The sequence below is a fragment of the Cavia porcellus genome, unplaced genomic scaffold (assembly GCF_034190915.1).
Source record: "Cavia porcellus strain 051 isolate PalLab524CR breed Dunkin Hartley unplaced genomic scaffold, mCavPor4.1 scaffold_1, whole genome shotgun sequence".
Classification (NCBI taxonomy): Eukaryota; Metazoa; Chordata; class Mammalia; order Rodentia; family Caviidae; genus Cavia; species Cavia porcellus.
In genome coordinates, this window is record NW_026947484.1 from 111,841,309 (window position 1) to 111,858,607 (window position 17,299).

Consider the following 17,299-nt stretch of genomic DNA (forward strand, 5'->3'; position numbering starts at 1 on the left):
CTATGTGGCTTTGAACAGGTCACTTAACTTCGTTAAGCCTTGGATTTTCATCTGTAACAAGATAGAGTAGAACTATTTGACTCCTTAAGAATCTATTGTCCTTCATTGTTTCATTAGAAGTTAGAAATTATTTGTGTATGTATTGAGAAAAATGCAATACTTGGATGAGTCTCATTAGGAATAATGAGATTAACAGTTAATTCAGTGACTTTCTTCCCTTAATAAAAAACAAAACCCTTGTTTAGACAACACGTTACCATTAGTCTACAGAGCCTTCTTCTCTTTACTCATTATGTATTGATAAAGAATTCAGGTATCATCTAATGTGATAAAGTACACAATAATCTGAATCAGTAGTTGTTTAATTTGACTGGTAGCCAAAAGGCGGCATTTAAAGCATGTAATTGCTGTTCCTAGAAAACAGTAAGGATAATAACTTTGAGCAGTAATCTAAAGATATTAAGTAGTTAGTAGGAGACGCTATCTGAAGTGGTTAGTGGCAGTGCTTATTTGTAATTCTAGTTAATTCCTGGTTTTACTAAGGCCTTGCCAGAAGTGGCATTTCAGTAGTTCCTACGATGGGAGTGTCTCATACACACGCTTTGAATCATTCAGCTCCATCCACCCAGCAGAGCCAGCAAGAGAGGAAAGGGGCCCGATTTCCAGCTTTGTGGCTAAGGAGTTTTGTGTGGGCACAGAAACCTCCTTTGCCTATTTTCTTATTATTAATGAAGAAATGTGTATCCTATCCCTGCCCCTCAAGAGCACTGTGAAGATGAGAAAGGTACATAAATAAACTTTTAAACCAGCATTGTTTTACACAGGTCAAGTAGCTGGTTAGAATCTTTTGGACTTTTAAAAAAAATTTTATTAGTATATATTTGCAGTACATAACGATTACATTCACTGTGAGGAGTTGGTACACATATATAATATATCCTAATTCTGTTTCCTTCCCCTTTTCTTCCCTTTCTTTCTCCCTTCCTCTTCCCCCCTCTCCATCTCTTGAAGAATCTTTTGGACTTGATTCAAAATTCAAATGCCCTTTTCAAAAGCAGATACTGCTCTTTGATTTTTTTTAATATACTAGGAGTTTACCAGATTACAAGTTTTTAAATATGCTTGTGATTAAAAAGTCAGAGCCTACAAAGTATTTGACTACCTGCATTTGCAAAATACCTTGCCTAGGAATGGGTTAAGATACTTATTTACTCTGTAGTTCATTTCATAAGCAGCGATCATTTTGTAAACATCAAGCACTATTTGAGAAGCTAGTAATATTGTTGTGAATACAACGAAATCTCTCTCTGCATAAATGCAACATAGTAGATGAACTTACATTTCTTAGATATCAATCAGATTCCAATAATAAATGTTAACAAGGAAAATCAGGGCCATTCAGCAGGGCAATGTAGAAGGGGGTTGTTAGGTGACAGGTGAGAGCCTTTTATTTACAATGTTTTAACTTTCATCTACTTGGAGGTTCTCTTTATTTCATCTTTCAACACAAAAAGTGGTTATTAAATGCTGAAATGACATTTTTATTGATCGGACATGGAGCATTTACTCTGTTTAGAGTAATTTGCAAATATTAATGCATTTGCTTTTCATAACGCTTTCTATACTGTTTCATTTTATGAGTAAACTGAGGCACCAAAATGCTGAGGAAGTTGGCCATGATACAACTAACAATGAATGAACCCCATTGTAAAAGAAGAAAATATAATGTGAAGAAAAGAAAACTATTAAGAGTCTGTGTGCTACCTCCGGATTCCAGGAACAACAGACTCCACATGGGAGGGATGGAGCAAGTCAGCCACTGAAACCTTTTTAAAGTTCTTTTCTTCTTTGCCTGCAAGACAGGCAGGTAGTGCTTGCTCTTCCCTGCATCTCCTTCCATCCAAGCTCCTTCTGCTGGATGCTTCTGAACCACCAGTTACAGCCTCATCTGCTCTGCTGACATTGGGCTTCCCCAAGGCTGTTCAGGCTGAGTGATGGCTTGGGGATTGCAGCTGCCCAAAGAGGACTCGCTACCTACATCTCCATCCTTTCTCCTAATATGTCAAAAGGAAAGCAGTGCTTTTCATGCTGCAGTCTACAGAACACCAGGATTAAACCCACTGTGGTCCTCGCTTGGGCTCAGCCTCGGACCTACTAAATCAGTCTTGCAGTTAGAAGTGCAAAACTGTATTGTGTGCTTCTTAAGAGCTGCTGGGATAGAGAAATGTGTTCTTGCCCTTGTGAAGGGAGAGAGATGAAATGAGAAAAGTGTTATTTGGGACAAATTTCTCTCTATGGAGTTGAGAGAGATTCTAAATCCTGCAGCGATTCTTTACTATGTTGGTTATGAAAGAGCTTGCAGGAGAATGGGAGAGACAATATTAAAAGAAAACCCCCAGAGTTATCTAGAATAAGTGAGTAAACTTTGGCCAGTAGGACGTGGGGAAGATACTGTACACTCATTTTTTTATGTATCATCTGTAGATGTCCTATGCTATAATAGGTGAGTTGAGTAATTTCTGCAAAGACCATTCTGCCTTCAAGACCTAAATTAATTGCAAGTTGCCACCCAGATAAGGAACCTAGAGCCACTCTACCCATTAGAGTTCAGTCGTAGTTTCACTGACTCCTGTCAGAGGAAAAGAATTTTCAGGTTGTATTAGTAAGAGGCATAAGGGGATTTATTTATGCAGAAATATATTTTTTATTTTTTTACACAGAAATTTAAAAGTATACACTCAAATAGAGTGCAGACTTTAGGAGAGAAGTGCCTCATGAACTGGAACTGGGACTGTTAGGAGGTCTTACAAAGATGTCTTCAAGATGGTTGATCTAAGGTCACCTGTCTGGTGGGCAGTGTTAGAATGCAAACCATTGACATGTGTTTGATGTTGAGATCTGCTGCCCGCTAATATTGCTGCTTCCATGAGAACAGAGGTCCATGGGTGAAAAACACAGGCCCAGAGCCCAATCTACAGTCTTCTGTGTCTTTAAGACCCTTAAGACTTGGGGGAAGGGAACAGGCAATGAGTTTCCTAGAAGGGAAAAAAGGTTGAATAACAGAATTCTGTGTCCTGAAGCTGCAGTGTTTCTTCAAAGCACAGTCTTCCATTCTCTATTTCTGATTTCTATCCCCTCTTATTTACGCATCTTTCTTTATTTTTGTCCGACCTTTAAGCACCTCAGCCATTGGCATATGAAGTTTGAGTGTTGAGTAATTGATGCTAAGCAGTGTGACTGAGAATTTAATTTCTTTAGTTTTAATTAGTTTAAGTTTCAGAATTAAATTTATGGAGCCATGTTTAGTTAGTGGCTTCTGAGTTAGAGCACAGAAGGTCTTAGGGCAAAGATTTCACATTAGGGTTGGTTGTTGAGCGTTGGAATACTGACAAGGGTCTCTATTGGACCCCTCGGAAAAGAGAAAGAAGGGTTATATTCTGGAAGAAATTTAAAACAATCCTTTTTTTTTTTTCCTTCATGGTATTCTTCTTTCTTTGCTGTTTTTTCCTCCATGGTATTAAGAGTTATATGTATGAGGATCCAGCTCTGCCTCTATAGCTTTTGACATTGGTCAAGTGTCAAATTCTCTGCCTCAATTTCACAATATCTACCAATAAAACAAGAATACCTACCAAGATTATTTTGAGGTTTATATGTGTAATTTAAAAAAAAATATGTCTTGCATACAGTAGAAACTTTGCAAATGTCTGCTGCATTTTTTACTCTAGAAGTTTTTTGTGGCCTGGTCTAGAAAAGCAGTCCTTATATATTTACCCCCATGTCCTTTTGTCTTTTGTTAAGGAAAGGAGATTCTGAATTCAGGGTGATTGCACATTACACTGGCTAGTATAGTCTATTTCCAATTTGGAAAGCTGTTAGGCTTAGTATCCTTCCATGTGAATTCATTACAGGTTGGGTCCTGAATGTGACATAGGTGATATGGTATTGTCTAGTTAACTGCTGGCTACTGTTATCTATACATTGTTTTCTATACTGTTATCTATACATCTATACTGTTATCTATACATTGATAGGTGACCAGATTATTCTGAAGAAACTCTTAAAAATAAACTAGGGGTATTTCATGAGAACCTTGTAGTTAAAAGAAATCCTAGTAATATTTGAAAGGACGCATGTTCTATTTTATTTTGAGATATGTCAAAGTCAAGAGATGAGTAAGCTTGATGTCTTCCCATTTATAGATGCGTGAACAGGGTGAGCAGGAGCACACTGCGGGGTAGGTTGTACAACTGTCATGTGTAAGTGGTGTTAGAAATGGAAAAGCAATTTTTAATCAAGCAGTTGTTAACTTCCTCACCTTTAGTATTTATTATCTACTAATAATTCAGTGCTGTCTACTTGCTTGGACAAGCAGTATAACTTAAAGACTTCTCAGAAGCCATGAATGCCTAGCCCTTTGAAAATCCACGTTTAGGTTTTCTGTGGTAGCGATAACACAACAGTGCTTTACACCTTAGATCTGTTCTCCAAGGCTGGAACAACAGTGACAAGCAGGTAATATGTGCCCAACAGTCTCTCTCAAGTTTGCCTTTTTGATCTGTGAGACTACATTTCAACACTCATGGGTAAGGTGCAAGTGGCCCCATCCTTTAGTCGGGTGTTCTGTTTATTTTCTGTTTTCTGTTCTGCAGTGTGTCTGAGATGTACTGTGCGTGCTGTGAATTTTCATGGGCTCCTTTTGCTTAAAAGGAAAAGAATGAAAAAATGATTTCTGACTTGCAATAATGAAAAGCGTGAAATATGGGTCATTTTAGGAGGCAGAACATGGAAGTGTAGAAGTTTCCAATATGAGGTGACCCGGTGAAGAATGCGGCCTTCAAGCCCAGCTGTCTGGCTGTGGGTCCTGTTTTTCCTTGTGGATTTCCGAATCTCCCAGCTTGGCATCACCTGCCTGCATTGACCTGCCTGACCTTATCCACTGTTTTTCTAGTTCAGTCATCTACCAGCCACACTGATGCCCATTTGCATCACTTCAGGTGAACAACAGTAAACAATAACAGCAGTTCTCTTGCTATAAATTATATTTTTTCTTCTTTCATTTGAACTACAGAGAAGTTTAGAAGACTATAGTTCTAATTATTGATTTCCTAGGGGTGTAAACCTTGTTAATATAAATTGTAGAGCTAGAAGGAATCAATAGAAGCTACCAGAAGACTGACTTAAGTTGAGTATAAGGAAACATTAGTTAAGAATTAGAGCTGGCCTATAGTAATGCATAGAAAACTGTGAAGATCATCTTGGTATGCTGTAATACTATACATTTAGAAGTATAAAAATAGCAAATATTTTCTTATTTAATCTGTGGTTTTCATACTTACAGTAGTATGTACAAAGAACCACTTTTTCCCCCCTGAAATGTAAGTGAATGAGACTGATACAGGGAAATATTACTTATATAAAGGAATGAGACTGATACAGGGGAAATATGACTCTCAACCTGCTAGATGTCAAATACACCAATTCCATGTCCTCAAAAATAAAAAATAAAAAGAATTCTGAGGAAACAGAGGTTAAGAGTAGGAAAGATTTATTGAAACATGGCTCCTGGGAGACAGGAGATACAGAGGCTACTGCTCTTAGAATGTCTTATGGAGAAAAATCATGAGGTGGGTACAAAATCACAAGTTAGTATTATATGGGTCAAAGTGTGATGAACCAGTAAGATGATAAGTGTAGCCACTTACTAATATTGATCCAACAGGTTATTAAGCAAGAGTACATGAAAGGAACAAAGGCAGTTTTAGGAAAGGATAGATCCAGATGCTCTGGTCATCTACGTGAGTGACTGATGTCTATCTGGACTTTACTGGACCAGGGAATACCAGTATAGTATAATCTCAAGTTACTGCTTATCCCTTGGGGAGGCATGTCCCTTTTCATTCTGTGTTTATCTTGAGTCCCAGCCTTTGACATATGCACTTCCAGCTGCGGTTGTGATGTGTTCCCATCTTCTGCACTGGCTCCCTTGAGGGACTAATCTTGTATGATTGCCTAAAATATTTCTACCTAACTTAGTTGCCTATAAAAGACTACTCTAACAGATGTGATGTTCTAGTAGCTATCTAATGATGTGTGTTATATAATCACATTAAATTTATTTTAAAATTGACGAATGATTTACTGATCAACATATACTTGACTGTATTCATCAGTTATTTATTTGGGACTTCTTGTATGCCCCATTATTTTACTAACCTTAAGGAGGGGAAATATAAAGAAGGTGCTGCTTTCACATTTTAACTGGAAAAATAAGACATGTGCACATGAGCCAGAATATAAATGAGACTGTGATTTAAAGAAAACTTTGGAGTCCAGGAATGTAGCTCAGTGGTGCACCACCTGCTTGACAAGTGTGAGGCCCTGAGTTCAATTCCTGGTACCAAAAAACAAAAACAAAACAAAGCACATGCACACACACACACTCCAACCCATAAAATCAAATTATAAAAATAGTGAAGTAGAAGTCATTGAATTCTTCCTAGGAAACAGCACCTCAGCTAGCCCTATTTACCCTGCTTAGAGCCAGTGGAAAGGAAAAGAAACTGGCTTCGCGAGCACTGTATGAAGATAGGGCCAGGTTTAGCCAAAGTAGAGGAGGTTGCTCTTTATTCAAGGAGAGTCAGTCGTCCAGGTAGTCCTCCACAGTTGACTGCCAAGCTTCTAAGACCATCTGGTAAAGTGTTGAATGTAAAATACTTTGGCATTGGAGTGATCAGTTTTAGATCCCATTCTCAATTGCAGTATGGGTTAAATCTCGTATTTAACCCATATTGCAAGCCAGAAAAAACACTAAAATATTAGGTAGGTAACTAGGTTTTATTTTTACTTTTATTTTAAAACAGGGTGGGAGGAAAGGTATCTAACATTTCCTGTAGAGACATAGTCTGTGTCTATAATATGAGAAGATAGCAAAACTGCCACTTGACCATGTGGAAATTCTGGACTTGGTGCCTTATATGTGTATTGAAAGGACTTATGTAAGTTTTGATTGACTCTAAATTGGACAGTGGTATTTTAGAGCAGCAGCTCTTGCCTACCTGAGTAGATACATGCATGTATGTATTTTTTCTTTTTTCCTTTTCTATCCCCACTCAACCTTCTGAGTTCACCACTTTGTGTCTTCTTGTGTGAACTGGTATAGTAGTCTCTGAACTGTCGACCTGAATTCTTTACTGTCCTGAATGTCAGATATTATATATATTATAGTATTATCCTGTTGAAAGATCTTCAGTGGTCTTCCACTTCCCACATAATGAAAACTAGGTTCTTACCTTCTCACTTTAACATTTTCGATGTTAAAACTTTTATCTGCTTATCTCTTCTCATTTCCAACCCATTTATCCCTAATTCTCCTAGGCCAAATTAATTTCTCCATCCTTTATTGCTCTTTATATCTCTTTGATATTTTTTTCATCCAGTTGGCTATTTGGGTAACATGTATTAAACAACTGATATGTGCCACACACAGCTGGACACACATACTCACTTTAGTCACCTGTTATTACTTGCAGTTGTTCTTATTTCTTCTTCTAGATCATAAGTTTCCTGGCAACTGGAACTATATATTTATATTTTCCTATATAGCAGGAGGTATCTTAAGTTTGTGACATCTAAGTATATGTTGAATAAATGATTGAATTGTTGTTAGTTTTAAAGTTATTCCAATTTCTTATATAAAATGCTAGATGGAGTGTGGGACCTTCAGTAAAGCAGTGAGCTATTTTTCTGTCTTTCCATTTGTGAAATGAGTGTATTATTCCTTTGTCTTGTAAACATGAAGGAAATAGCTAGTCTTTGGATTCTTCACATAAAAAGTGGTAGTCAGAAGTATTTTCTATGTGGTTTAGTTTGTTGAAATACAATATAACATTTTAAAACATCTATTCTCTATATATTTAAGTAACAATATTTTTTTAGAACCCTAAACTACTTGGACATTAAAACATAACCACTCAATACAGAATATTAACTCAGAATACAGAATAAAGTTGAGTAGTTGAGAATGATTGGGAACTTAAAACAGTGCATTGAGTCAACTCTCAAGAAGCAATAGTTGATAAAACAGGGTGCAATTTAAGCCTTTTTCTGTTAATGTCTATGTGCTACAGTTGTGTATATTTTTGATTAGAAATTTTAGCTATGCATTTAAATTATAAAAATAATATAAATTGTGCAAAGTAATGAAGAAACAGCTTTGCACAACTCTATTAATATCTTGATCTCTACTTCCAAAAATGTGGTTAATGTCATGATATAAAGCACATTTAAATCACTACTTTTTTCATGTTAATATATAATCACACCATTACCTGACTATATAGTATTCTTTGTAGTGTGCATATTGTTTTATTTTGATTGGAAAAAGAGCTTTACTGTTATGCTAAATACTGTAACCTGTAATGTGGATCATCAGGTACGTATATCTCTTCCTAAGCTTTGGCATATTACTTAGCTGAGGTTTCCAAAATGATCTTTCTTCTAATGTAGCAGCAAAACCGTTTGATAGAAGTGTTTGTGTAAAGTATGATACTTGTGCTTCTTCCAGTTTATCCTTTCCCTGGACAATTAATGAAGAAAGATGGTATCACTGTATTCCGACATAGTTGAATATATTATACTACCCCTTGTTTACTTATGGACAAGCATCTGATCAAGTAATGTTTTATACATAGTACAGTCTTTTTTATGACTTGGTAAGTGGCAACTTTATATATAACCTATCGCATCGAAATGTACGGGTAAGTGTGTTAGTTCCTGTTTACCTCATTGGAGTAACTTGAGATGCTTGCTAGAGCCTTCGTAGCTGCAGTCTTCTCCCCTATAGAAAGGAGACTGCTACCAAGTGCAAATTATGTTTTCAAAAGTTAGCCTTGGGATAATTCAGGAAATATTCTGTGGCCTTAAGAAAATCTGTAAGTCACAGAATAAAAGCCTTCTATATGCATTATGACATTTTAAACTTAACTAATAAAGAAGCCAGTGGGGGAGGAAAGATGGGTAATAATAAATGCCGTGGAGAAAAATACAGAAAGGAACTAAAGAGAGTCCAGATGTATGAATGAGAAGGTGGAGAGCGATAGCAGGAGCTGCATGGATACTTCTGGCAGAAGAGTGCCCAGAAGCAGCTCGGCCTTGTGTAGGCTCTTGGGCAGGATGCTGGTGTGTTGGAAGATCTGCAAGAACATGTGTAGCTGCACTGGGATGCTTTGGTTGAGTGGAAGCCTAATTAGATTGGGTTCTCATGAGCATGGGAATGAGTATAAACATCTCCGGAGGAGTTTTCCACTAAAGGGGAACAGAAGGGTAAAATGGAACCTAGAGGAGGTCATGAAGCAAGGGGAGGGCTTTTGAAGGGCTTATGAAGATGGGGAAATGACAGTGTAGTGTGCTGAAAGCAGCCATCTCGTAGAGAGGGGAAGATTGCCGACTTGGAAAAGAAAAGAGGCAGCTGCCGAGACTAATGGTGTGCGGTGTGGAAATTGGGATCCACGTGTAGATAGGAGTTCCTTTAGATAGAGGCGTTTAATTCATTCACCTAAACAGGAAAGAGAGTGTAGATACGACTGCAGGAAGGCTGGTAAAAGCAGAAGTGGGAGTATGGAAATTCTTCTTTGTTCATGTTTTCTTAGGGAAATATAAAGCATGGAGTTTTATTTTTTTATCGGTAGATGTTTGCAGTATATAATGTCTGCATTCCATGTGTGGACTTGATCCATATACGTGACACATTATAATTCCTTTTTCATCCTCCTTCTCTTCCCTTCCTCCTCTTGCCTTCTATCTGTTGATCTCTATCTGTATTCCCTATTATTTTTTATTTTGTTCCTTATTTGAATTTTTATCTTAGAGAAACCAAAAGCACAAGCTATTTTGGCTGAGGACGAGGAGGAGTTTTCTAGAGACAGGAGATGTATATAGAAAGGAAAGAGTGTGGGCTAGAAAATATACTAGGATGACCAGGCTTACTAAGCACCTGAAATTAGTGGTCATTAAATTTAAGGTAGGATTTGTCAGTTAGCATGATTTAGCACTTTTTCAGCAGCTTGGGTTTAGGTGCACCACGGGCAGAGATTTGAAGAGAACTCCAGTTTGTCAGAGATGAGTGTTAATCAGCTCTCCATTACTTTAAGAAGATAAGACACAATGAACTTTCAAGAGGAGAAGTTTATCTTGGATCACAGTTTTGAAGGTTTCAGTCCATACTTTGGACTCCTAGAAGCACAATATATCAGGGCAGGCACATAGGCAAAGGAGGAGACCCATTGACCTCCTATCTGGGAACAAAAGAGAGAAAGGGGCCAGGATCTCATAATCCTTTTAAAAGCACTCCCTCCTGACCTAAGACCGCTCACAAGGCCCTGCTTCAAGCTTCTTGTGGCTTCTCTTTAGGCCAAACTGGCTGCCAGACTTTTAACACATAGGCACTGGGGGACATAGTAGATCCAAACTTAAAAAAATGAGAGGCGTGGCAGGGGATTTAGCTCAGCGGCATAAGCGCCTGCCTTGCAAGCAGGCATTTGTGAGTTCAATCCCTGTTACCAATTTAAAAAAAATTGAGAGGCAAGGGGAGCCACAGTGGAAGGAAGGGAGGGAGGATGAGTGAGTGAGAAGGTTGGAAATAGTAGGTAAGTGTAAAGAGAAGACAGGAGGCAGCTAGTACAATGGCAAACTGTACTTAGATCCCAGACCATCATGAGGACATTCTTTCCCTATCTGGAAAGAAGAATTATCAGTATTCATGAAACAGCATCTGTACTTAGCCTTCAAGAAAGAATCTGAAGCCACATGAATGGCAGCAGATCAGGTGCTGAGTTGTGTTGCCAAGCCGCAGGCACGGAGGGTGGTTCTGAGCAGGGTTTGTGATAAATTACAAGAGCAACCAGTGTGTGCTACCCCAGGACCACCAACCTGCCATCAGACACAAACTCTTTGTGATTTCAACTCCATTAAGCCTGAAATGTTTCACTAAACTTTAGTTTTGGCTTCTGCTTTTAATCTCCAGATAGACAGCTAGTGAAGTGGTCACTGACCTGGTGACCCTCTGTGGCCCAGAGTAGCAAGGCCACATGAAGGGTGCCCCAGCCACTCACTGAGAGGAGGAGTTTGCCCAGGTAATGTGAGCCTCTCTCTGAGATGTTCATCTGGAAGCAGTCCATCATGCCCCAGCTGTGCTGGAACAGGGTGTCGGGAGGGGTTGGGAGTACATGGCTGTACACCTGGGAGAGCTGGCACCTGAGAGTGGAAAGATAGTCCAGGGAGCTCAGGCCAGCGCCTCTTTCTTGTTCTAAGTTTGCCCACAGGGATTGTTGGAATGTGTCATGGGGCCAGAATCCATACACTGATTGAAAGCAAAGTTCCTCTGAAACCTTGACTATGGTTATTTGGAATATGTGTGTTGTGTCCTTGTTGTGTGCCAGGGTGGGCCCTGGGACACACAAGTGAACAAGACAGGCGTACCTGTGCCATCATATAGTTTCACTTTTTGCTTTCATTCATTCATTCATTCATTGGATTTGCTATGTAACAGTTTATGCTGTGCTCTGGACTAGAGGTTGGAAGTTTTAAAAAATTAATGTGAACCTACCCAAAGTTAATTACAATACTTTTATGTTTATTCTGCAAGTGAGATGTCCTGAAAGGTCTGTGAGTTCACAGATAATAAGTGCTGTGGGAAGCACTAAAAAGATGGTGGAGGGAGGTGTCATTCCTTGCCCTCAGCAAGTTTACAGTCTACTTGGGAGGAAATAAAAAGCACATAATGCTATGCAAATTTTTCACTGTTTGATCATTTGTGTTTCAAATCTTCAGATTCTCCATCAGAGAACTGGTGCCTAGATACTTAATAAGTATCAGGTGAGTTAGTGGGCAAATCATTAGTTATTGCAAGACACAAAAATAACATTTTGCTGTAAGAGAGTGATTTTTTTACAAAGAGTGACATGTGAGCCAGGCCTGGGGAAGTGGATGGCAGTCCACAGAGGAGGCATGCCAGGCACCAGAAGTGGCATGAGTCACTTACAAAGCCTGGGAAATGGCAGTGGTTCTGTCTGAGGATGCACATGGGGATGGTAGAGAATGGGGGATGATGAGGAGAAAGAACAGGGCAGATAATGGAATTTGGCTGCCAGTTAGTAGGCAGTGGGAGTTTGTAGTACTGGGGATGGAACCCAAGGTCTTTGCACTGAGCTCTAGCCCTTTTTTTATTTTGAAATAGGTTCTGCCAAGTCACACAGTTGCCCAGCTGTGCTCAGTCACGTTATCCCCTTGCTTCAGCATCCCAGAGTGTAGGGATTACAACCATGCGGGACAGTAGAGGAACAGGGCTTTTCGGAAGGGTATTTTCAGAAGTTGTTTTAGATGGCAGCGTGGAGGGCAGATTGGAGAGGCTGCAGGATCAAAATAGAGGTTTTCTTGTTTGTTTTGTTTTTAAAGGGAGAGAGGTACAAACAAAAGTGGGGCCTAAGGAGAAGAGGCTGTGGTCTTTTCTGATGGTGCTAGGTCATGCTGAGATGGTAGCAGAGGAGGCAATGGAGGACACCCTCAGCAGATCCTCTGGTGGAGAGAGAGCCCCTGAAGGAGTTGGCATCGCCCTGGATTTCTGGGTCTTTGGGGCCACTGTTAAAATGGCTAATCATGGGGTTTGAGCAGAGCTGAGTCTGAGAGGAAAAGCGGGGAGGGGAAAGGGGATAATGGTACAGCCCTTGTGTGTTCTGCAGCATCTGACATGTACAAATAATGTAACTGGATTACTGACAGTTGGACAGAAAATGCCAAACTCTGAGTGTTCCTCTCTTGGGATGTTAATTATCTCCTTTGTAAAGTAACCCTTCAGATCCTGTTCAGCATTAGCAGTCTGTGAATGTCAGTGGAGACACAGAGACTTTGGAAGAGCTGGCTGCTTTCTGAAAGCCCAGCAGCTCCTGCCAGCATCTACTCAGGGAGATACTGGGTCCCTGTTGAGGGTGGGCACTTAATGATCTGTTGTTTACTTATTTATTATTGCTGATACTTTGTAGACAAAGCTTGTAGGAAAACAAACCAAGTGTTGAGAGCACACTTTAGTTAATCTTTTTTCTCCTTCCTTCTGCTGAAGAAAGTAGGGCATGGTGTGTAAGGAGCAGCTGTGGTGTAACAGCTCTTACCTAAAATGGCAGGAACCCCAAGTGTGTGAACATTCTTTGTCCCATGCATCTTGGTATCAAGGAAAATGATCTCACAGCAAGTCTTTGTAAGTTCATCTTTAGGGAGGGCTGCAGCCAAGGTAGACTAAGAAGAATGGGACCCTTTCTATTTCCTGACATTAGTCACTGAAGGAAAACACCCACTTAATAATAAAAATAATACCTAACATCTGTTCAGCACTTCAGAGCTCATAAGTTCCGTTTATATTCACATCCAGGGTTCAGAAATCATGTAAATGAAGTCATACTCTAATGAAAGTAAGAATAGATAGATATCAGGCATCCCGGGAAGCGCATTTATTTAGGTGGGGATTTGTGGACAAGAGCAGGCTGCTTCCGTTTTTCTCAGGTCTTTACATGGGGGAGGCAGGAGGGAATAAGAACATGGAGCCCCAACACTTCCAACAGGGTGACCTTCAGGAGGCTGCTTAATGTCTCTGCACCAGCTTCCGACTTGTAAACTAGGATGATAATTATTCTGTATTTGACATGATGGTGGAAAAGAAGGCAGGTTTTGGAAACTTCATGACACAGGCCGAACCAGAGAACTGCACAGTGACTGTTACAGAATAATTACAATTACTCATTACTTATTTAGGACAATTCATATCTTGACAGATATCCCTCTGCCACCTTGATGTTTTGTGGCAGAGGGTGATTTTGGGATGGCACCTAGGACCTTGAGAATGTGAGGCAAGCATTTTACCAGAGTTGTATGTATTCCCAGTCCTGCCTTCCAGTTAATAGCTTCCTGGACAGTTTTCTGACGATGTTGGAGCATAGTAGTTCCATCTGTGGATAGTACCAAGAGGAGGATGTTACTATGTCAGGGTATTTGGAAAGGGCAAGGAGGCAATAGTAAGTTTCCTATTTGTGTGCACAGAGAAATGTATTTCTAGACTGCATCAGAAAATCCTTAGTTTGCTATTGTTGCTACTTACTGTCTTTCCTTAATGCTGTTAACCGGGATGACATAAGCACAGTGTGCTGAGACATGAGTAGGGACATCCTGCATAGGCTCCGCCATCTTACTTTGAGGAACCTGCTGCCTGACACTGCGGGCAAAAAGCCATTTTAAGCTCACTCCCCCGTTTCCTTTACATCAGTTTTCTTACCATGTAATCAGATGCTTCATGGACATATGAGATGTGATCACAGTATTAGGTGAATGTTTAAATAAAAAAAGTATTACAGTAAAAGACACATTGCCATTAATCCCCCTCAAAATACTCCTGCTCATTCCAAAGGCACATGTCCCATCATTCTTGCCACTTTCTAAAGCAATTCTGCAAGACCTCCTTTGTGAGTTTCTTTACATACAAAGTATGATTAAAAAATAATAAGATAAAATGAATGCTGCTGCCGAGAGCCCTCCAGTGAAGAGGCAGGCTGGTAGAAGCATCACTGTATATCCTCACACACCTTATTCATCGGATCTGACATTGTGTAACTCTTCCCCAAAGTCAAAATGGCCTTGAAAGGTAAATGTTTTGCATCAGTTCAGGGCATCAAGGTAGCCACAACTGCGCAACTAATGATGCAAAAAAGGACAACTAAACTGGCAAAGTGGCAAAAACAATGAGGTAAGTATGTGGAAAGTGGTGTGGGGGGGGGTTGAGGAGAATTAATAGCAATGTGTCTTTCACCATAATTTTAAAAATTTAAATATTTATTGCAGTTTTTCAATCACACTTCATATTGGCAAGTGCTATTTTGGGGGAGGTTGTTACTGGGAATGGAAGACAGGACCTTGCACTTACTAGGTGGGTGCTATGCCACTGAACTATGTGGCTGGCCCAGCAAATGCCATTTTTACTTCATCTTCACAATGTAAAGCCTCCTTTGCAATACTTTACATGATTAACCTGCAGTTTCTTTCTATGTTCCTTTGTTTCCTTAAAAGGAAAGTTAAAGAGGTGAGGGAAGGGAATGGAGTTTTATCTCCTCCCTGCATATCTCATCCATCAAGAATTTCTTTAGTCTTGGAAATTCTCGCTCCATTTCCTGGAAGATGGTGCTGCATCCTTGTATTCCTGGACTTCTCTTGTTGCCATTTCAAGAGAGGAAAAAGACAGCATCTAGACAGGGGAGCAGCTTCGCTCCAAAAGCCCTAGCAAGGGCTATATCTCTGTCTCAAAGGTCCAAGTCACACTTGAAGTTTTCTTTTTCTTCCAAGTGACCTCTTAAAGTCTAAGGATAGGTACCTCTTGTAGTGCAGCTCACTGAGTAAAATTTCCCTTATTTACTAAGATAGGTACTCATTAGTCATAATAGGATTTAAGAGGCAGCCCCTCGTTTCCTATTAACAGTATTTGTAAGGATGAGGATATCTTTTTAGAAACCTTAAAGCACTTAGTGTAAAAAGTGATTAAAATGAGGTGGGTAGGGAGAACTCATTTTTCTTAGTTTTTATTTTAAACCAAACATATGGTGTGTCCACAGCCCGGAAATAATACTTAACAGGATTATTCAGTAAAAGAGAAATATGTTTATGAAGTTAACCAGGTCAAATACAAATATGCGTACATGCTATAAATTTCAAATAAAACAAAAAGCACAGATTTATTCATAGCAATGGTTTGGGACAAATGCCATAATTATAACCTAATCTGAAATATACCTAATTTGCTTTTGTTTCTTTTATTTCTGTATTCTCCAGATTTTTTTTTGTTAAGTGTTAACTTTATAATTTAAAAAATCCTTTTTACAATAGTGATGGCAAATGATAATGGATATATACTGACGTAGTGATTTGTTAAGTTTTTTTTTAACAAAGAAAAATAAAACATGTAAAATGTGAAATGATTAAGCCGTCAAAATATAACCTGTTGGATAGAGTCATCATTCACAGGGCATAATTCTAGAAACCTCATATCTGGAAGAATCACCAAGGGGCTGTTTATCTAATTAAATTAATATACATGAAGTGCTTGGAGCAATGCTTGGGTATGGTAAACTAGTTATTTTCATTGTTATTAGTTTTATCATTATCAGCCCTGTATACTAGTACATTTTATAATACCTTATAAAAGTTGTAATGTTCACTGAATACATGTTGAATCAATTTTTCAAACCTCTTTATAACTCTGGCTTATCTAGTTAATGTCACGTTTAGATCTTGGTGCCTAGATCTGAACTGAACCACAATGACAGATACATTGGATAAGTGCCAAAACAATGGGTTCCTTTCTTTCCTATCCTAGTCATTACCCTGCAGTTTTCCTAAGAGATAAAACAGCTTTTAAGTACATTCTCTTACCCTGATATATACTCTGGGGTTTTAAGATCAAATTATTTAATTTGATATCTGCTAATCTAATCTTTTTGGGGTTGGCCTACTTTCCAGCCTCTTAAAATGTTTTTTATTGCTAATTCTCTTTCCCTTGTATTTGCTATCCTCTTAAGCTTTGCATGATCAAAACTTTTCCTGCAACAGTATGAATTTAAGATGTGGGACAGGATGGAGAGCCCCATGGCGTGGCATTTGGGGCTTTCCTATGAGTTGGCATAAATAAAACATTTCAGGCTCTGATTTACTGCATGCTTGTTACTATTCCCTTTGTAATACGTAAGTTTCTTGGCTAATGACAAATGAGGGGACAAGAGAGAAAGATTTATTGGAGAAGGGGGAAGACTGTAAAATTTAACACAAAGATCTACGTACATGAGTATTGTAGTCTAGTAGATGAAGTTGTTTCCCATGAGGGAACAGGTTAATGATTCTGAAACCACAGTGTATGAATACTTGAGATGAATAGTTAAGTAAATGGATAGTGGGTGGTGGGAGCAGGGTTCTTACTTTGTGGATAAACATGGGAAGGAATGGTCCATATAGCAGTGGGTTAGCTGGAGATATCAGTAGGAAATGATGTGCAGTTTCCTGTAAGTACAGATAGATACGTATAGAGATATAAATGTGTATACATTCACCAGTTCATACATGAACACGCACTTCTGTACTGTGTCAGCTGAAAGAACCTAAGGAGCAGTGCCCTAGCAACAAGTACATCCAGCTCTCAACTTCTAATATCATTCTCCTAAAAGGAAACGGAATTCTTGACTGAATGGCTGAGTGTAGATTCTAGACCTGGGGCACA

General features: G+C 39.1%; 1 protein-coding gene and 1 pseudogene across 2 annotated transcripts in view; both read left to right on the top strand.

Annotated features, from left to right (window-relative positions):
- Lrrc8d (leucine rich repeat containing 8 VRAC subunit D) overlaps positions 1-17,299 on the top strand; it is a 114,068-nt gene that overhangs the window by 49,004 nt on the left and 47,765 nt on the right. The window lies entirely within an intron of this gene.
- LOC134477062 (small nuclear ribonucleoprotein G-like) overlaps positions 1-17,299 on the top strand; it is an 83,674-nt pseudogene that overhangs the window by 22,274 nt on the left and 44,101 nt on the right.